Raw genomic sequence first — 22,544 nt, 5'->3', positions numbered from 1 at the left:
CAGCTGCTACCATCTGGGAAACGGTACCTCAGCATAAAAGCCAGGACCAACAGGCTCCAGGACAGCTTCTTCCACCAGGTCACCAGACTGATTAATTCATGTTGACGCAACTGTATTTCAATGTTATATCGACTGTCCTGTTGTACATACTATTTATTATAAATTACTATAAATTGCACATTGCACATTTAGACGGAAACGTAACATAAAGATTTTTACTCCTCATGTATATGAAGGATGTAAGAAATAAAGTCAATTCAATTCAATTCAAACAAAAACTCTCAGAGCAAACAACCATCAAATTGCAAAAACAGAAATCCAAAATAAAAAAAGAAAAATTGCGAGAAATGCCAGAAAATCAGCAGGTTAGACTGTATCTGTGGAGAAGTAACAGCTGAAGTTTCAGATGGAAGATTCTTCAACAATTCTGATGAAGGGTCTTCAGCTTGAAAGGCCAGCAGTTTCTCTCTCCAAGGACGCTGCCTGACCAGCAGGGTCTTTCCACCATTTGTATTTCCAGTCTCTTAGAAACTCAGTAATGAGAATGAAAAATGAGAATAACTCATGTTCTCAGTATCTTTTATTTTCTTTTTAAAAACTATTTGCATGATTTGTCTTCTTTTGCACATTGGTTGTTTCCCAGTCTTTGCTTTTTGTCAGTATGGTTTTTCATCAGTTCTATTGTATTTCTTTATTTTCCTGTAAATGCCTGCAAGAAAATGAATCTCAGGATAGTATATAGTGTTATATTAGTACTTTGATAATAAATTTACTTTGAACTTGGAAGTTGAAAATCATGCTCCCCCAACATAGATTGAAAGAGTACAGACAAAATTTTCAAGGATGTTGCTGGGTCTGGAAGACCTGAGTTATAAGGAAAGGTTGAACAGGTTAGACTTTGTTTCTTAGAATATAGAAGACTGAGGGGACGTTTGATAGAGGTATACAAAATTATGTGGAGTGGAGTCAGGGTAAATGTAAGTGGCTTTTTCCTCTGAGATCGGGTGGGACTATCACCCGAGGTCATGGTTTAAGGGTGAAAGGGGAGAAGTTTAAGGAGAAAATAAAGGGAAACTTCTTCACTCAGAGGGTCATGAGAGTGTGGAATGAGCTGCCCGCACAAGTGGTGCATGTGAGCTCGATTTCAACATTTAAGCAAAGTCTGGATAGGTACACAGAAAGCAGGGCTGTGGAAGGCTATGGTCCCAATGCAGGCCGATGGGAATGGGCAGTTTAAATGTTTTCAGCTTCAACTAGAAGGGCTAAAGGGCCTGTTTCTGTGCTCTACTTCTCTGTGACTCTATAACATGTATTTGGATTAATTCACAAACTCACAGTTTACTTTGTGAGTCTGTCTTACTTTGGATACTTGTTGTACTTTAAAGAATACCAGGCAGGTCATGGGGTAGACTATAAAAGCAGCGTTACCTATGAAGAATCATAGAAAATCTTAAATGCTGGAGGTCATTCAGCCCTTATGTAGCAGATTGTAAAAATGCTGCCTAGCCTCATTCCACCATCCAGTTCCGAAACTTGGTTCTGCAGCTCATGACACATATCCTAGTACTTTTTAAATGACGTGACCTCTACCAAGGTTTCAACCACTGAATTCCTGACCCCTTGGTCTCCCTCCCCCACAGTAATATCTCCACCATTGAACTAAAGTAATTGGTAGAAAGATTATATGAATTTATTTCCCCCTGAATTAGCGGCAGAGGTAGAAATTCCATGCGCCTGCAGAATTGTGCTGTGCAGGGGAATGGACCTGATGCTGCAAGGCGGGATTGGCCTGGCTAACCTGCAGCAATCCAAATCAGATAGTTCATCACTGACCTATGATGTGGAATCTGTATGCTTTGCAGCGGTAGTATGGTACAAGTATATAAAAATCCATAAATTACACAAATCAATTGTGGAAACAAAAAGGAATAATGAGGAAGTGTTCATGGACCATTCAGAACTCCGATGGTGGAAGAGAAGAAGCTGTTTCCTGATTGTTGACTGTGGACCTTCTCTGATGATGTCCCACATGATGAAGGTCATGATGGCCGATCAGACTCGATGGGGTGAATCTCCTAATTCTGCTCCTATATCTTGTGGTCTTAATGATGGATGCTGCCTTCTTGAGGCACTGCCTCTCGACGGTGTCCTCGGTGGTAGGGAGGGCTGTGACCGTGATGGAACTGGCCGAGTTTATAACCCTCATGCAATCCTGTGCATGGGAGCCTTCGTACCAGGCTGTGAAACAACCAGTCAGAAATGTTCTCCAAAGTACTGTGCATCTATAGAAATTTGTGAGTCTTTGGTGACATACTCAAATCTCCTCCTAGCTCCTAATAAAGATCAATTTCACTCATGTATTGGTAAATGGCTTATTATTCTCACAGGTACTGAGACAGTGAAAAGCTTCGTTGTGTTCCATCCATACATATTTTGCCATAAACAGTTACAATCAGTTAGTAGAAAGAGAACAAAATTCAGAATGCAATGTTACAGTTATAGAGGAAGTGCTCTGCAGACAGGGAGAGAGGTTGCAAGGGCCACGGTGAGATATCTGTGGAGATTAAGAGTTCATTAGAGCAGGAGGGGTTTGTTCATGAGACTGCTAACAGTGGGTTAGAAACTGAGTGGTGTGTCCTCACAGGTTTTTGCATCTTGTCTGACGGGAGAGGGAAGAAGAGAGAATGATCAGATTGGAAGGTGTCCAGGATTATGTTAGCTTCTTTCCCCAGGCAGCGGGAAATGTCACCAGAGTGAATAGAGGGGAGGCTGGTGTCTGTGATAGGCTGTGTTTAATGTCTTCTGAATTAATTCACAAACAGTATGAATTGGAAAGAGAGAGCAAATTAATTCTTCTTGTGGGTCAACTATATCATTAACAGTCAGAGAAATACCTCAATCAGTTTGGCATCCGAACGGAATATTACTGAAAGTGTCTCACACAAACTGCTGGATGAACTCAGCAGGCCAGGCAGCATACCGTATATGGGAAAGAGCAAACAGTTGACGCTTTGGGCCGAGACTCTTCATCAGGACTGGACAATAAGATGAGGAGTCAGAGCAAGAACGCAGAGGGAGGGGAGGAAGAAGCACAAGCTGCTAGGTGATAGGTGAAACCGGGAGAGGGGGAGGGTCGAAGTAAAGAGCTGGGGAAGACCATGGAAGAAAGGGAAGAGGAAGGAACACCACAGGGAAGTGATGGGCAGGTAAGGAGATAAGGTGAGAGAGGGAAATTGGAATAGGGGAATGGTGAAGAGAGAGAGGCAATTACCAGAAGTCCAAGAAATCAACATTCATGCCATCAGGTTGGAGACTACTTTTTAAACTTTTTTTTATTCTTCTATCTTCTCTTCTAATATTTGTATATCTGTGCTCTTATACTGCTACTGTGACATTGCAATTTTCTTTGGGATCAATAAAGTATCTCTCTATCTAGAAGGTGGTCGTGGACTAACCAACATGTCAGTCCATGATCTCCCCTACTGCCATGATGAGGCTACACTCAGGTTGGGAGAGCAACACCTTACTTTGCTGAGCTCCCCCAGAATGTTCTGCGTGTTGCTTTGATTTTCAGCATCTGCAGCTTTTCTCCGCTTTGTGATTATTGGAAGTGTAATTCTTTGAGAGAGGAGAAGCGAATGATCCAGACTTTCACTAATGTTAAAATGAGTACTTCTTCAATTCGGCCCACTGGAGAGATGATAAATTTTAAATACCCAGATTAATTAAGCAGGAGACATTCAAACCTTCCATCATTGCCAACAAAATGTGTTCTGAAGAGTCAAAAGAAGGACGGAAGGGAAATTGCTTTAGAGTATGTAGCATGTTTCATGGCCTTGAGGCATCCCAAAGCACTTTACACCCAATAAGGTAGCTTTGAAATGTAGCAAATACAGCATCTGATTAAAGCCCAATAAGCCTTCACAAAGTGCTCCGAGATAAATGATCGGAGTATCCCCTTGTGGTGTTGACAGGGCGTTAATGGTCACGATGCCTGGGAGAACAATCTCACTCCGAAGTGTCACAAGGCCCTTTATTTCCACCTGACAGCCTAGGATTTGATCTAAAAGATGGCATCAGCACTGGCATCCCCCAGCTGAATTTTTTTAAGTGTGTCCCTGAATGCACAGAGACACATTCGTATCTAAAGTAAGGAATGTGAAAATTAATTCATGCAGGTCCAAAGTAAAAGGGGGCATGTAGAAGGGGGCTCGGTTTAATGTAACCAACACTACATGACAAAAAATGTATAGCAGATTTATTGTATTGTGTTGAAATATATACAAAACTTGTCAATTTGTTTGATCAAAAATGAATTTGATTTTTATGTTTAGAGATACAGTACAGTAACAAATATTGTCCAATGAGCCACGTGACCAATTAACCTACTAAACTTGTACATCTTTGGAATGTGGGAGGAAACCAGAGCACCCGGAGGAAACCCGCGTGTTCACGAGGAAAGCGTACAAACTCCTCGCGGTCAGCGGTGGAAATGAACCCTGGCTGCTGGCTCTGTAAGTCTTACGCTAACCGCTATGCTTCCATGCTGCCCCTAATAACTTGTTTGTTCTGCATTTTGTGTGAAAGTGTGCCAACTTTTTTTCTGTCACTGTATTAATTCTTCAAGAATCCTGGAACACTGAGAGTTCAAGAGGGGACCATTCAACCACTGATCAAGGTGGAACTCCCAGACTAGCTTGTCAGGCGCACTTTTTTAGTTGGGCCATTATTATATCTCTGCTCGTGGGAGCTTGCTGTGTGAAAATTGGTTGCTGCATTTCCTACATTGCTGTAAACACAAGAGATTCTGCAGATGCTGGAAATCCAGAGCGACACACACATAATGCTGGAGGAACTCAGCAGGTCAGGCAGCATCCATGAAAAGGAATAAACAATCGATGTTTCTGGCCAAGACCCTTCATTAGGACTGGAAAGGAAGGGGGGGGGGGAGAAGCCAGATTAAGGAGTTGGGGGGGGGAACGGAAAGGAGTACAAGATGGCACTTCTCACATAGATATGGGGCAGTGGGATTTTTAAGAAACCCTTTGAAAATGTTCCACATAAAAGTTGCAAAAATAAAAGCAAATGGTATTGAGGGAAACTTACTGGCATGGTTTCAAAATTAGTTAACAGACAAGAAACAGAGTTGGGATTAATGCATCCCTTTTGGGATGGTAGACAGTAGTAACTGGGATGCTTTTCACTATATATATCAAATGATTCGGATGAAGGAAACAAATGTAATATTTCAGAGAGTGCTGAAACACAAGGATGCAGAGTGGCTTCAAGGTGACAAATTGTGAGCAAAAGCTTGGCCACTGAAAAATAATGTGGATGAATGCAAAATTATCCACTTCGGTAAGAAAACCGGAAAGGCAGTGTATTATTAAAATAATGCTGGTTTGGAAAATCTTAAAGCACAAGAGACTTACGTCTTCTTGTACAAAAGCACAGATAGCATACAGGCAGCAGCAGTAGGTGGTGAAAGACAAGATGAGACATTGATCTGTGTTGCAAGACATCTTGAGTACAGGAGCAAAAATGTTTTGGTATAATTATACAGACACTGGTGAGAACTGGCTTGAGTATTATATGCAATTTGATCTTCTTGGCCGAAGATAAACCTGCCATAACTGACTGTAAGAAAATTAACCAGACTGATTCCTGGAACAGCAGGACTGCTAAAGAAAGAAAGATTAAATTCACCAGGCTTGTTTTCACTAGAATTTAGAAGGATGAGAGGGAGCCTAATTGAAAATTTAAAAATGATGACAGGGCTCAGTGGACTGGGTTTTAGGAGGATGATTCCACTCGCTGAGCAGGTCACAGTCTCAAGTTACAGGGCAAGAGACTTGGGACTGAGATGAGGAGAAATTCCTCCTCTCTGAGGGTGGCAAACCAGTGGAGTTCATTATTATAGTGTGGGGCAGGGGGGGTGGCTGTAGAAGATTTATTGCTGAATCCATTGAAAGAGGTAGACAAATTACTAGAGGCTAAAGGCATCAAGGGGAATGGGGAAAGTGGAACATCATAACCAGGTTTAATATCACTGGCACGTGTCGTGAAATTTGTTGTCCTTGCAGCAGCAGAATAATGCAATACATAATAATAGAAAAACCATAAATTACAGTAAATATTTTTATATATTAAATAGTTTCATAAGTTGTGGAACAATAGAAATAAAAGTAGTGAGGTAGTGTTCGTTGTATTGAGGTATAATCACTCATGATCATACAGGAACATAGAACATAGAATAGTACAGCACAGTACAGGCCCTTCGGCCCACAACGTTGTGCCGACCCTCAAACCCTGCCTCCCATATAACCTCCCACCTTAAATTCCTCCAGGAAAGCAGGGTTAAGGAGCAGAAAGGTCGCTCCTTTTTATCAGACAGTATTTACAGGGGAAATTCCGTCTAGTTTTTGAATTTCAAAGGTATCTACCCTGGTACGGAGGCACCAATGCACAGGATCAAAAATGCTGCAGGGCCCTGTAGGTTTAGCCAGCCCTATCATGGACACTAGCCACACCAGCATCGAGGGCATCTTCAAATGGAGATGCCCAAAAAAGACAGTATCCATCATTAAGGACCCTCATCATTCAGGGCATGCCCTCTTCCCATTACAGCATCGGGGTGGGGGGGGGGGAGGTACAGGAGACTGAGGATGCACATTCACTATTTTATGAACTGCTTCTTCCCCTCCACCAGCAGATTTCTGAGTGATCCACGAGCTCATGAACACTGCCTCATTATTTTGCTCTCTTCATGCACTATTTGTTTATTTTTAAAATATATTTCTTACCGTAACTCATAGAGATTTTCTTTATTGCACTGGACTGCTGCCACAAAGCAACAAATTTCAATGCCATACGTCAGTGATTTTGATAGGCTGCTGATTCTGATAGGATTCAAATTCTGACATGTTGCTAAGTTTCCTTTTCGCAACGTGCAATTAGTCTGCCTTTGTTTTAGGTGACTAGTGAATCAAAACATTCAGATGATAGAATGTAACTAAATGACACCACAAAGGCACAGGCAAATCAGAAAGCTACACAGCCACAAGCACAAAATACAATTGTCAATAAGTATTTATCAACACCAAAGAGATCTGTGACAAAGGGCAATGTGATGTAAACATAGTTTTGAACAGCCAGACGAAGAGGCAGGAAATTGAATCTGATGGCGTGAAATGAACAGGATGACTGTTTATCCAGCATTTTAACCCATCCCATTCAACTAGGAATAATGGTGCATAGTTCCCTGAAGGTGGAATCTCATGGGGATAGGGTGGTGAAGAAAGCTTTTGGTATCCTGGCCTTTATAAATCAGAGCATTGAGTATAGCAGTTGGGATGTAATGTTGAAATTGTACAAGGCATTGGTGAGTATTGTGTATAATTTTGGTCACCGAATTATAGGAAAGATGTCAACAAAATAGAGAGAGTACAGAGAAGATTTACTAGAATGTTACCTGGGTTTCATCACCCAAGTTACCGAGAAAGATTGAACAAGTTGGGACTTTATTCTTTGGAACATAGGAGGTTGAGGGGGGGACTTGATAGAGGTATTTAAAATTATGAGGGGGGTAGATAGAGTTGACGTGGATAGGCTTTCTCCATTGAGATTAGGGGAGATTCAAACAAGAGGACATGAGTTGAGAGTTAAAGGGCAAAAGTTTAGGGTAACATGAGGGGGAACTTCTTTACTCAGAGAGTGGTAACTGTGTGGAATGAGCTTCCAGCAGAAGTGGTTGAGGCAGGTTCGATGTTGTCATTTAAAGTTAAATTGGATAGATACATGGACAGGAAAGGAATGGAGGGTTATGGGCTGAGTGCAGGTCGGTGGGACTAGATGAGAGTAAGAGTTCGGCACGGACTAGAAGGGCCGAGATGGCCTGTTTCCGTGCTGTAATTGTTATATGGTTATATAACTCCATCACTAAACTTAATGGGAAATGGTACAGCTAGGATACCCACTGTCAGCACAAGGGACATTCATGAAAAGGTCACTTACTGGAGCATCAAAAGTACCTAGACATAAACTTTATAAAAATAGTAAATGGACGTTAGCAGGATAAAGAGATTAGTTTTATTTGTCACCCATACAGCAGCGGGAATCGAACCCCGATCTTACAGCCCGTGTCGTAAAGAAGCACTGCGTGAACTACAATGCTATTGTGCCATCAGGGCATTGGGTCACTTCATTCACAGGCCAGGTACAGCTTACCCAAAACTATCCTCATCCCTTTCTAAGGCTCTCCCATCCTCCTGGGAAAGGGAATTAACCTGCAGAATATCTGCCTTCGGATTGTCCATCCCCAGCAGGCACCAAAGCTCCATCGGTCTCTGATTCTGGGTCATAGCTCACCCAGTTCCACCCACCATTCATTTATCTCTTGTTCAATTCTTTACTTGATCTCCTAGCCTCAAGAAACAACATGTATTCATCCAGCTATTTATTTATTATTCAGTCCAAGTAATTATTTCTGCTGTTTTTAAGGTCTTAGCTACTTCTGTTGTTAGACCTCGGTTTTGTTAAGTTTACTCTTGCGTGTTCTGGTTTTGTGTCTGTAATCAACATTAAATAATCAATTCCTCTCAATTAAAATAGAACATGGATTAAGCATTCTTTCAGGGTTGTTTCCAGTCTTTAGTTACACCCATAAATCCCAGACTGACCTGTTCTCTTCTGTTGTATCAAGTAGTTTTACTCATATTCCCAAGCACCATGCAATGAAAGCCTCACTACAGCTTTTTTTTTTAATTTTTAATTCAGTTTTGGGATGTGGGTGGTGCCTGCAAGCCCTGCATTTATTGCCTGTCTGTAATTGCTCTGCAGACCCGTCTTCTTGAACTATTGCAATTCTTCTGGTGAAGGTTCTTTCACGGTGACTTCTGGGAGGCAGTTCCAGGCTTTGGACAGACACAGTAAAGGACCAGCGATATACTTCCAACTCAGGATGGTGTCCTTCTTAGTGATAAGAGTCACGGGTTTGGAGAGGCTGTAGGATAGCCAAGGAGAGCAGCTGAAGGACATCTTGTAGATGGTGCCAGTAGTGAAAGGAATGAACAATGTGTGTGGTTGACGAGGAGCCAGTCAAGTAGACTTCTTCACATAGAGGGAGGTGTATCATGGAGCGTTGCAGAGGCTGGGTCACTGGAAGTATCTGAGGAAGTGGTAAAAGCATTTTTGATAGAGCGAGGTAACGATGGCCTTGAGGAACCGGAAGACTTGAGGACTGGGGCAGATTGGCCATGGTTATTATAGTTCTGCTCCTATTTTCTTGTATTTTCATGCTCTATGACTGCCTTGTTCCAGATGGTATCCGTTCCTTGTGAGTCATTGGCAGTGTGTTCAACCAGGCACATGGATGAAACTCCCGATGCTTGTCTTGAAAATTTTGGAAACATCTCTGGATGTCAGAATATTACACACTAAATGATCCCCAGCCTCCTAGTTGCTCTTGAAGCTACAGCATTTATCTTACTAGCCCATTCGAGTTTGTGTTGAATAGTTTCCTCTCACATATTAGAGCAGAGATGAGGAGGAATTTCTTTATCCTGGGGAGCGGGGGTGGTGATTCTGTGGAATTCACGGCCACAGATGGCAATGGAAGCCAAGTCATTGGGTAGATTTAAAGCAGAGGTTGATAGGTTCTTGATTAGTGAGGGTGTCCAAAGTTATGGAGAGAAGGCAGGAGAATGGGGTTGAGTGGGATGATATATCAGCCCTGATGGAATGGTGGAGCATACACAATGGGATGAATGGTGCAAGATCTACTCCATATGTCATCTTATGGTCTTACTATCTTACTTTGATGGCAGTAAATTCAACACTGCTAACACCACTGAATGTCCAGGATAGGTAGTTAGACTCTCTCTTGTTGGACATGGCCACAGCCAGGCAGTTTGTGGCATGAGGTTACTTATTACCTAAATGCTGCCCAGGTCTAACACATCTAAGCATGTGCTGCTTCATTTGCAGATGAGTTTTGAATGGAAACATTCTGCAAACATTGGTGAACATCCCCACTTTTGACCTTAAGATGTAAGGATACTGTCCAGAGAAATGCTTATTGTGATGTCCTTTAACAGCCACAACCATCTCCCTTTCAGTGAAACAGAACACCAACCATGGAGGATTTTCCCTTCAGACCACTTGACCTATGGTTCCTCAATGCCACACCTGTGCCTCCATCACTGGCATTCAACCCCTTGGTGCATGTTTGACCTCTGGTGTTCAATAATTCCTAAAGATCCTCATCAAGGTGTCACAGTTTCAAGTTCCTGGGCATCAACATCTCAGAGCATCTATTCTGGGCCCAACTTCTTGATGCAATAACAAAGGAGACACACCAACTGTGATACTTCATTAGGAGCTTGAGATTTGGTATGACACCAAAAACATCATCAAGTTTACCACGGAGTGCATTCTAACTGGTTGCATCACCGCCTGGTGAGGTGAGGGGGGGGGGGCACTGCCCAGGATCAGAAAAGGCTGCAGAAGACTGTAGACTCAGTCAGCTCCATCATGAGCCTCTCCAGCACTGAGGACATCTTCATCAAGCGATGCCCCGAGAGGACAGCGTCCATCATAAAGGACCTTCACCATTCAGGACATGCCTTCTTCTCATTACTACCATCAGGGAGCCTGAAGACACACAATCAACATTCTAAAAAAACTTCTTCCCCTCAGCCATCAGCTTTCTGGATGGTCCAAGAATCCATGAACACTACCTCACGACTTTGTTCGCTCTTTGCACCATTTATTTATTTTTTATATATTCTTATTGTAACTCACAGTGACTTTTATACATTGTACTGCACTGCGGGTGCAGAACAACAAATTTCACGACATATGTCAGTGTTCAATAAATCTGGTTCTGATTCCGAAAACACAAACTGGAAATTGGTAAATCGGTTCATGCTAAGTGCCAGATGCAGTGTGATCAGGTAAACTGGGGCTTAAAGGGCCGGAATTTAGATAGCCAATGTGCTGGGAAGTGGGGAAGGAGAGAAGGCAGTGGGAGCGGTTAGTCAGCACACAGAAAACGAGGCAGCGAATGGGGTGCCTCAGGCGATAGCTTTTAAACAGCCGATAATTTCCACATTTCATTGTCCCATTGCCCTGATCATCCTGCAGCTGACATCTGTAAGGCAAAAGGTTCAAAAGGTTCATTTTATTATCAAAGTATATATGAAGACTACAACTCTGAGATTTGTCTTCTCCAGATAGCCAAAAAATTCAGAAAATCATATAAGCAGCTGAAAGAAAGACATCAATCCCCCCAGCACGAAAAGAAAAACGAAACAAAAATTCACAAGCCCCAAACACCCCCAGCCCCTTCCTCGTACAAAAACTAACAGATCACCCAAACCTCCAGCCCGCCAATCGACAACAAGAAAGGATAGGTGAACAGATGAAAAAAACACAGAACTGAAAGAGGCCAATATGAACTACAGTCCAGTTCATACAGCCATTTTTCCTTCAGCAGTTTCATTGAGGCACGACTGAGCAGGTACGTGGGGGAAGAATTTAAAAAGAAGTCAGCTTTATAGAGTGGGTGTTGGAGGAGTGGGCGACGGAGTAGAGGGAGTCAGAGTAGGAAGGCTTTGGCTCAATGGGGCTTAGGTGATAATGGGTCGAGGTGAGGTAAGTTACTTGAGAAGAATTGGAATAGGAAGTATGTGTGTGAGGCCAGTGTTCTGTGCTCGGTGTCAGGAGTGGGAAGTCCAGGAGATTCCCAGCCTCCCAGACGGCCACATCTGCAGTAGGTGCGTCAAGCTGCAGCTCCTTAGGGACCGTGTTAGGGAACTGGAGATGCAGCTCGATGACCTCCGTCTGGTCAGGGAGAGTGAGGAGGTGATAGAGAGAAGCTACAGGCAGGTAGTCACACCAGGGCCTGGGGAGACAGGTAAGTGGGTAACAGTCAGGAGAGGGAAGGGCAGGAGTCAGAGGCTAGAGAGCACCCCAGTGGCTGTACCCCTTGACAATAACTACTCCTGTTTGAGTACTGTTGGGGGAGACGGCCTACCTGGGGGAAGCAACGGTGGTCGTGCCTCTGGCACAGAGTCTGGCCCTGTGGTTCAGAAGGGTAGGGAAAGGAAGAGGATGGGGAATCTATAGTTAGGGGGTCAGACAGGCGATTCTGTGGATGCAGGAAAGAAACACAGATGGTAGTTTGCCTCCCAGGTGTCAAGGTCTGAGATGTTCCTGATCGTATCCACGATATCCTGAAGTGGGAAGATGAACAGCCAGAGGTCATGGTACATATTAGTACCAATGACATAGGCAGGAAAAGGGAGGAGGTCCTGAAAGCAGACTACAGGAAGTTAGGAAGGAAGTAGAGAAGCAGGACCACAAAGGTAGTAATCACGGGATTACTGTCTGTGCCACGTGACAGTGAGTATAGGAATAGAGTGAGGTGGAGGATAAATGCGTGGCTGAGGGATTGGAGCAGGTTGCAGGGATTCAGATTTCTGGATCATTGGGACCTCATTTGGGGCAGGTGTGACCTGTACAAAAAGGATTGGTTGCACTTGAACCCGAGGGGGACCAATATCCTGGCAGGGAGGTTTGCAAAGGCTACTGGGGAGAGTTTAAACTAGTATTGCTGGGGGGTGGGAACCAAACAGAAGAGACGGAGGAAGAGGTGGTTGGCTCACAAATAGAGAAAGCTTGGTGACAGTGTGAGAGGGCGGATAGGCAGGTGATAGAGAAGGGATGCACTCAGACCGATGGTTTGAGATGTGAATATTTTAATGCAAGAGAATCATGAAAAAAGCGGATGAGCTTAGATCATGGATCAGTACTTGGGGCTATGATGTTATGACCATTACAGAGACTTGGATGGCTCAGGGGCAGGAAAGGATACTTAGAATGCCAGGCTTTAGATGCTTCAGAAAGGACAGGGAGGGAGGTAAAAGAGGTGGGGGTGTGGCACTGCTGATCAGAGAGAGTGTCATGGCTGCAGAAAAGGAAGAAGTCATGGAGGGATTGTCTACGGAGTCTCTGTGGGTGGAAGTTAGAAACAGAAAGGGGTCAATAACTCTACTAGGTGTTTTTTATTGACTACCCAATAGTAACAGGGACATCAAGGAGCAGATAGGGAGACAGATTCTGGAAAGGTGCAATAATAACAGGGTTGTCATGGTGGGAGATTTTAATTTCCCCAAAATTGATTGGCATCTCCCTAGAGCAAGGTGCTTAGATGGCGTGGAGTTTATTAGGTGTGTTCAGGAAGGTTTCCTGACACAATATGTGGATAAGCCTACAAGAGGAGAGGCTGTACTTGATCTGGTATTGGGAAATGAACCTGGTCAGGTGTCAGATCTCTCAGTGGGAGAGCATTTTGGAGATAGTAATCACAATTCTATCTCCTTTACCATTACATTGGAGAAGGATAGGAACAGACAAGTTAGGGAAACATTTAATTGGAGTAAGGGGAAATATGAGGCTATCAGACAGGAACTTGGAAGCATAAATTGGAAAAGATGTTCTCAGGGAAATGTACGGCAGAAATGTGGCAAATGTTCAGGGGATATTTGCGTGGCGTTCTGCATAGGTACGTTCCAATGAGACAGGGAAAGGATGGTTGAGTACAGGAACCGTGGTGTACAAAGGCTGTTGAAAATCTAGTCAAGAAGAAAAGAAAAGCTTATGAAAGATTCAAGAAACTAGGTAATGTTAGAGATCTAAAAGATTATAAGGCAAGCAGAAAGGATCTTAAGAATTAAATTAGGAGAGCCAGAAGGAGCCATGAGAAGTCCTTGGTGGACAGGATTATGGAAAACCCCAAGGCATTCTACAAGTATGTGAAGAGCAAGAGGATAAGACATGAGAGAATAGGACCAATCAAGTGTGACAGTGGAAAAGTGGGTAGGGAACCGGAGGGGATAGTGGAGGTACTTAATGAATACTTTGCTTCAGTATACATTATGTAAAAGGACCTTGGTGATTGTATGGATGACTTACAGCGGACTGAAAAGCTTCAGCATATAGACATTAAGAAAGGGGATGTGTTGGAGCTTTTGGAAAGCATCAAGTTGGATAAGTCACTGGGACTGGATGAGATGTACCCCAGTCTACTGTGGGAAGTGAAGGAGGAGATTGTTGAGCCTCTGGTAATGATCTTTGCATCATCAATGGGGTCGGGAGAGGTTCCGGAGGATTGGAGGGTTGCAGATGTTGTTCCCTTATTCAAGAAAGGGAGTAGAGATAGCCTAGGAAATTATAGATCAGTGAGGCTTACTTCAATGGTTGGTAAGTTGATGGAAAAGATCCTGAGAGGCAGGATTTATGAACATTTGGAGAGGTATAATATGATTAGGAGTAGTCAGCATGGCTTTGTCAAAGGCAGGTTGTGCTTACAAGCCTGATTGAATTTTTTGAGGATGTGACTAAACATTAATGAAGGTAGTGTAGTAGATGTAGTGTATATGGATTTCAGCAAGGCATTTGAAAAGGTACCCCATGCAAGGCTTATTGAGAAAGTAAGGAGGTATGGGCTCCAAGGGGACCTTGCTTTGTGGATCCAGAATTAGCTTGCTCACAGAAGGCAAAGAGTGGTTGTAGAAGGGTCATATTTTGCATGGAGGTTGGTGACCAGTGGTGTGCCTCAGGGATCTGTTCTGGGACCCCTACTCTTCATGATTTTTATAAATGACCTGGATGAGGAAATGGAGGGATGCTGATGACACAAAGGTTGGAGGTGTTGTGGATAGTGTGGAGGGCTGTCAGAGGTTACAGCAGGACATTGATAGGATGCAAAACTATGCTGAGAAGTGGCAGATGGAGTTCAACCCAGATAAGTGTGAGGTGGTTCATTTTGGTAGGTTGAATATGATGGCAGAATATAATATTAATGGTAAGACTCTTGGAAGTATGGAGGATCAGAGGGATCTTGGGGTCCAAGTCTATAGGACATTCAAAGCTGCTACACAGGTTGACTCTGTGGTTAAGATGGCATATGGTGTATTGGCCTTTATCAACTGTGGGATTGAGTTTAAGAGCCGAGAGATAATGTTACAGCGATACAGGACCCTGGTCAGACCCCACTTGGAGTACTGTGCTCAGTTCTGGCCACCTCACTGCAGTGAGGATGTGGAAACTATAGAAGGCGTGAAGATATTGGCCAGAATTTTAATAGAAAGCTTAAGTGGAGCATGATCCGAAATGGTTATAGAATCATAATCACATTTAATCACTGAGGGAATAAGACGAGAATCAATAAAGAAATAATCAATTCTTGAATAGGAATGATGGCCAATATACAAAATAATAGACAATGGCGTTTTAATTCGCTGTTGCTTCAGGACTCGGACTTTGTTAACTTTATGAATGAACAGATTGATCTTTTTTTTACAATTAACCATACAGAGGATATTTCTGTTAACACTCTTTGGGATACTTTTAAAGCTTATATTCGTGGTCAGATTATTTCGTATTCTGTTGCTTTGAGGAAGAAGCAGAAGCAGGAGGAGTTGGTAATTGTGGACAAGATTAAGGAAATTGATAAGAAATATGTTATAGCTCCTTCTGAGGAGTTATATAAACAAAGAACTGAACTTCAAATGGAACACAGTTTATTACTCTCGTCCTCGATTGTAAACCAATTAAAGAAAACAAGAAGTGAATTTTCTGTACACAGTGACAAAATTGGTAAACTGTTGGCTAATCAATTGAAGTCTAAGTATGCTAAATCTCAAATTAATCAGATTTATAACCAAAATGATCGACTAATATTTGATCATGTGGGGATTAATCAAACCTTCTGTGATTTTTACTCTTCCTTATATCAATCAGAGTCTCCTCGAGATTCTAAATATATGAATGATTTTTTAGATAATTTAGACTTCCCTGAGATTTCACAGGATATGGCTTCTATGTTAGATACCTCTATTACCATGGATGAGATTAAGAATGTTATTTTCTCTATGAATTTGGGGAAAGCTCCTGGCCCTGATGGGTTTACCGTAGAATTTTATAAATGTTTTGCTCCTTCATTAATCCCTTGGCTCTGTAGGGTTTTTGAGGCTTCATTGAAACTTGGTAAACTTCCTGAATCTTTTAATAGAGCGTCAATCTCTTTAATATTAAAGAAGGATAAAAATCCTGCTCAATGTGCATCTTATAGACCAATATCTTTATTAAATGTTGATTCTAAAGTTTTTTCTAAGTTATTAGCAAATAGATTAGAAAAAGTACTTCCCTCTATTATTTCGGAAGACCAAATGGGTTTTATTAAAGGTCGTTACTCTTTTTATAATATTCGTACATTGTTAAATATTGTTTATACTCCCTCACAAAATCTTCCTGAGTGTGTTATCTCTTTAGATGCCGAGAAAGCTTTTGATAGAGTAGAATGGCCTTATTTATTTAAGGTGCTTGAAAGGTTTAATTTCAGCTTGAAATTTATATCCTGGATTAAACTTTTATATTATTCTCCTGTGGCCTCGGTCCGTACTAACTCTTTAAGTTCACCTTTTTTCCCTCTTTTTCGAGGTACTCGACAAGGCTGTCCTCTTAGTCCTTTATTATTTGATATTGCATTAGAACCTCTTGCAATTGCCATTCGAGAATCTCCAAATATTACTGGGATAACTCGGGGCTTAAAGTCCCATAAATTATCACTCTATGCTGATGATTTACTTTTATATATTTCTAATCCTCAAAAATCCATCCCGGCTGTTTTAGAGTTATTAGCACAATTTGGTCTTTTTTCAGGTTATAAATTAAATCTTAGTAAGAGTGAACTCTTTCCGATTAATAAACAACTTCCCTTATATTATAAATTTCCATTTAAATTGATTAATAATTATTTTTCATATCTTGGGATTAAAATTACTTGTAAATACAAATATTTATTTAAGACTAACTTTTTACCATTAATAGACCATATTATTCAACTCTCATCTAAATGGCTTCCTTTGTATTTAACTTTGATTGGTGGTATTAACGCAGTTAACATGTTTTTTTTTGCCAAAATTTTTATATATATTTCAGGCGTTACCAATCTTTGTTCCAAAATCTTTTTTTGACAAAGTTGACTCTAAAATTTCTTCATTTATTTGGCAGAACAAAAACCCGAGACTGGGTAAAATACATTTGCAGAAAGCTAAGAGAGATGGAGGCTTAGCATTACCTAACTTTAGATTTTATTGTTGGGCAATTAATATTCGACATATGAAATTCTGGTTACCGGACCAGGATATACAATCCATTCCTAAATGGGTAGTATTGGAATTACAATCTGTTCAGGGTTTTACACTTGGCTCCATTTTAGGTTCCTCTCTTCCTTTTGATTGGAAACGCCTTAAACAGGTGTCTAACCCAATAGTTAAATATACCTTGCGTATTTGGTTTCAATTCAGAAAATTTTTTGATCTTAATCAATTTGGGTTAGCGATTCCTATATTAGGTAACATATTTTTTCCTCCCTCTTTTACGGATCGTGCTTTTCAAATTTGGAAGACTAAGGGTATTTCACGGTTTTTGGATTTATTTTTAGATGGTTCCCTTATGTCTTTTGAACAATTATCTAATAAATATAACTTATCAAGAATACATTTTTTTAGATATTTACAAGTTAGAAATTTTCTAAGTACTATACTTTCTTCCTTTCCAATGCTCCCTCCTACATACATTTTAGATACTATAATCAACCTTAATCCATGTCAGAAAGGTGCATCGGCTATGATTTATAATATTATTATGAAACTTAGGAAAGCTCCATTTGATAAGATTAGGGTAGATTGGGAACAGGAATTGGGGTCTATCATTTCCGTGGATGACTGGGGGCAGATTTTACAATTAGTCAATACTTCCTCTATCTGTGCTAAACATTCCCTAATTCAATTTAAAGTTGTTCATAGAGCACATATGTCCAAAGATAAGTTAGCGCACTTTTATTCTCATATTAATCCTTTTTGTGATAGATGTCCGGGGCAGATAGCCTCTTTAACTCATATGTTTTGGTCTTGCCCTACTTTGGAAACTTTTTGGAGAGACATTTTTAATATTATCTCCAAGGTATTGAATATAGATATCTCTCCTCACCCTATTACTGCTATCTTTGGACTACCTAAAATTTCCAGTAATCTCTCCCCTTCAGCCCGTAGAATGATTGCATTTCTTACTTTAATGGTGAAAAGATGTATCTTACAACATTAGAAAGAGCTTAATGCTCCAACTACCTTTTTTTGGTTTTCTCAGACGATATTATGCTTGAACTTGGAGAAAATTAGAAGCAATCTTTATGACTCCTCTTTTAAATTTGAACAGACTTGGAGATTTTTTATTCAATATTTTCATTTAATGTAATATATACCCTTCTTGTTTTTTTCACTGTTTTTAATGGAGGTCGGGATTGAGGACGTGATTTTAAGTTTAACTCTGTTTGGTTTCAAGTTAGCCCATTGCTTTGCGTTGCTTTTAGTTAGTTGCACGGTGGGTTTTTTTTTGGTTTTTTTTTTCTTTTTCTCTATTGATATATATATAAAATTAGTATACTATTATGTTACCTTGGTATATTATGTTTAAATTACATTGTTTGTAGTTTTTTTTTGTATTAATATCTTCTGTAATTTTATTATATTTTAACAATGTATTAGTGTCTATATGGCTTACCTTTTTGTATACTTACTTAATAAAAAGATTTAAAAAGAAAAGAAAGAAGGCGTGAAGAGGAGATTTACAAGGATGTTGCCTGGATTGGGGAGCACGCCTTATGAGAATAGTTCAGTGAACTCGGGCTTTTCTCCTTGGAGCGACGGAGGATGAGAGGTGACCTGATAGAGGTGTATAAGATGATGAGAGACATTGATCATGTGGATAGTCAGAGGCTTTTTCCCAGGGCTGAAATGGCTAGCAGGAGAGGGCACAGTTTTAAGGCGCTTGGAAGTAGGTACAGAGGAGATGTCAGGGGTAAGTTTTTTTACGCAGAGAGTGGTGAGTGCGTGGAATGACGGTGGTGGAGGTGGATACGATACGGTCTTTTAGGAGACTCCTGGACAGATACATGGAGCTTAGGAAAATAGAGGACTATGGGTAACCCTAGGTAATTTCTAAAGTAAGTACATGTTTGGCACAGCTTTGTGGGCCGAAGGGCCTGTATTGTGCTGTAGGTTTTCTATGTTTCATAAATCTCAGAATTTTGATAACATCTCCGAGAGCATCGGGACCCAGTGCCCCCCTCCAAAAGCAGCGACTCAAACCAGCGGCCCTTTCAAGGACAGTGACATGAACCAGCGGCCCCTCCGACAGCAGCAACTCAAACCCATCGGCCCCTCCAGCGGCCTCTCCGAGGGCAGAGACACAAACCAGCGGCCCCTCTGAAGGAAGCGACTCGAACCCATCGGCCCCTCCATCGGCCACTCCGAGAACCACTCGCTCTACTCCGCATTTGCCTCCGCTTTTCAAACCGGAAAGGTGCAGACTTCAAAGTGCCAGGCTGAAGGTGAGGGCCCCTCCCGCCTCTGGCAGCCAATTCAGTATCAATCACCCTCACAGCATCCAACAGCCACTAATGCCAACCTAAAGTGAGGAACAAGTAAACAGCCACTGTAGTGTAGAGGTTAGCATGGCACGATTACAGCCCAGGGTGTTCCAGAGTTCAGAGTTCAAATCCGGCACCTTCTGTAAGGAGTTTGTACACTCTCCCCATGAGTGACGTGGAATCTTCCAGCCCTTATGGTTCCTCCCACAGTCCACAGGTGTACCTGTTAGCAGGTGATTGTAACTTGTCCTATGTGTTAGACAGGTGGGTTGCTGGGCCGTGGGGCTCGTTGGACTAGGAGGGCCTATTCCATATAAATAAATAACCCCAAGCACAACGACTTAAAGTGCCCAGGTAGAACGAACTGTCGTCGCCACGAAATGTCCACTCTGCTTTTCTTTCCCCAGATGCTGCCTGACCTGCTGAGCAATTCCACCGTTTTCTGACTTAATTTCCAACTACCAGTATCTGCAGGAATCTTTTTTAATTTCAACCTTAGGTGGCGGTCCTCATCAATAGCAGCCCCCCCACCCCTCGCCCCAACAGACCATTCACCAGCACACAGGCTCCCACGTCTGGGTTCAGAACATAAGAAATAGGAGCAGGAGTAGGTCATCTGGCCCGTCGAGCCTGCTCCGCCATTCAGTTAGACCGTGGCTGATCTGGCCATGGACTCATCATGATCTGTTCATGGGCTCATGAGATGGCAGGAAGACAAAGAGTTCTGCTTCACACGTCACAGCTGAGTAAGGATGGATGGTGAAACGGGCAGCAATGGAAGGCGCAGAGATGTCTCTGCTCTTCCTGGCTAGGTAATGATGCTATAACTCAGAGGCTGACCGGCAGGCTATTTCCATAACAGCAGCAAGTGGGTGCTTTGTCAGCCTGTGCTCACACGCAGACTGGACTGGAATTATCACAGAGCCTTGCCCATGGTCAGAGTCACCCGCAGGAAGCACCACACGAGTGCAGGCAGGGCTTCCTCGACACTTTACAAACCACAAACACTTCCTTTAACAGGACGTCCGGTACCCTAGGCTTGCCTGATCGGCAGACCCCTGACCTGCAGCAGAGTGCTCCCCGGGGGAGGGGGGGTTCACGGCTAGCAGGGGAGTGCAGAAGGATCATGGGGGGGGGGTTGGTGGCAAGGGAGAACAAAGAACTGCAGCATTAGCTCACATCCCCTCTCCCTAATCCATTGCCCCCACCCAGGTGAAGCCCCCACACGCTGCCTCCCTGACCGAGTGCCCCCACATAGCATGGATAAAAATACCTGGGACAGGGTCCAGGCCTGGTCTGAAATTACCTCAGCGAGTGAACAGTCTGCTTCTTCCTGAAGACACACCAGTACCACCATGATAAGAGTGTAAAGAAAAAGTAAAGCTTTATCATTGCCAAGGGTTTGTGCATAGATATGTCACACACTGACAGCGTACAATTTCCCTTAGAAATCTGACCCATATTCCCACCTTGCCCATTTTTGACAGTGGTCTTTTCCTTTCTGATAAGAGGCAAGAGATAAGCTCCAATCCACCGGGACGGTGAAAGGAATGACGAAGAGGAACAGTTTGTGTTGAGAAAAGTAGTCCTTGATGAGCAGACAACAGACAGTTATACTGACGTGAACCTTACGGATATTCAGACAAATAATATGTGCCATCACTCTTAGCATCAGTTAAGACTACACACAGTGGCCACTTTATTACATAGAGAAGTACCTAATAAAGTGGGCACTGAGTGTGTGTTCATGGTCTTCTGCTGCTGTAGCCTGTCTACTTCAAGGTGTGTGTTCAGAGATGCTATTCTGCACACCACTGTTGAAACACGTTATCTGAGTTACTGTCACCTTCCTGTCAGCTTGAATCAGTCTGGCCATTCTCTCATTAACGAGCCCGAAGAACTGCTGCTCACTGCATTTTTTTTGCTGTTTTCGCACCGTTCCTCTGAACTCTGGAGACTGCAGTGCGTGAACGTCCCAGGAGTTTCTGGGATATCCAAAACTAACCCGCCTGGCACCAATTATCATTCTACGGCTAAAGTCATTTAGATCACATTTCTTCCCCATTCTGATGTTTGATCTGAACAACAACTAAACCTCTTGACCACGTCTGCATGCTTTTATGAGTTGCTGGCATGCGATTGGCCAGTGAGAGATTTGTATTAATGAGCAGGTGTAGAGGTGTAGCTAGTAAAGTGGCCATTGAGTGTATACCGGAGCAGAAGCCACTCTTCATTGATTCTGAGGAATAGCTAAATATCATGTTTCATCTCCACCTCCTTCTCAGAATCACCTGAAGTGCTCTGTGCTCTGACTCCAGTGCCACCTCCTGTTATCGCGAGCTGAGAGCCCAGTCAGCACAAATGTTCTGGATTGTAATCAGGGGAGCATCCAGGTGAATGGGGTTGAGAGGAGTAATAAATCAGCCATGATGGATGGGCTGGGTGCCCGAATTCTGCCTCTAAGTCTTATGGTCCTATTCAGAGTTGGCTAGGCCCCTGAACCTCAACCTTGGCATGTTCAGTAGCACATCCAGTTTTCACCCCATCATTCCTATCTGTCATCGGCCATGATTTGAGTGCATATCCCTTGGTGACAGGTTGCTGTATTTTCCGAAGTGAAGAAATCAGGCAGAGCAAATGAAATCATCACAGCAGTGAAGTGAGGATCCTGTGAATTAACTCATGCCTTAACTACCTACCTGTGGCTGAAAGATCTTGTGACGGCAGAGTGTCCCTGGGCTAAAACAGTTGAAAGTTTCACTATCTGTCATCTTATTTCTGGGGGCTCAAGTCTTCAGACTCCTCAATGCTGCCACATTTTTATTGATCCCATTGGTGAGTTCCGTGCGTCAATTGGAGCATCCCAATTAATAAAGCTCTGAGTGAGCCATTAATGTGTTGGAATTCATCACTATCATGGGGGACCACAAGAACTGAGTCTGAGTGCAATGTGAAGCAGCTTTCTAATTTCCCTCGTTTTGTATTTACATATCTCATCTCTTCCTCAATGAAACCCACAGCTACAGACCTTAAATCTATCTCTATGGTC

At 42.5% G+C, this 22,544-nt stretch overlaps 1 protein-coding gene across 1 annotated transcript in view; it reads right to left on the bottom strand.

Moving 5' to 3' along the window:
• LOC134338642 (calcium-binding protein 1-like) overlaps positions 1–22,544 on the bottom strand; it is a 106,964-nt gene that overhangs the window by 36,956 nt on the left and 47,464 nt on the right. The gene's annotated exons all lie outside the window — the stretch shown is intronic.

Source organism: Mobula hypostoma, chromosome 27, assembly GCF_963921235.1.
Source record: "Mobula hypostoma chromosome 27, sMobHyp1.1, whole genome shotgun sequence".
NCBI lineage: Eukaryota > Metazoa > Chordata > Chondrichthyes > Myliobatiformes > Myliobatidae > Mobula > Mobula hypostoma.
Note: the sequence above shows the minus strand (reverse complement) of the source record. Positions and strands in the feature narration are given on the sequence as shown.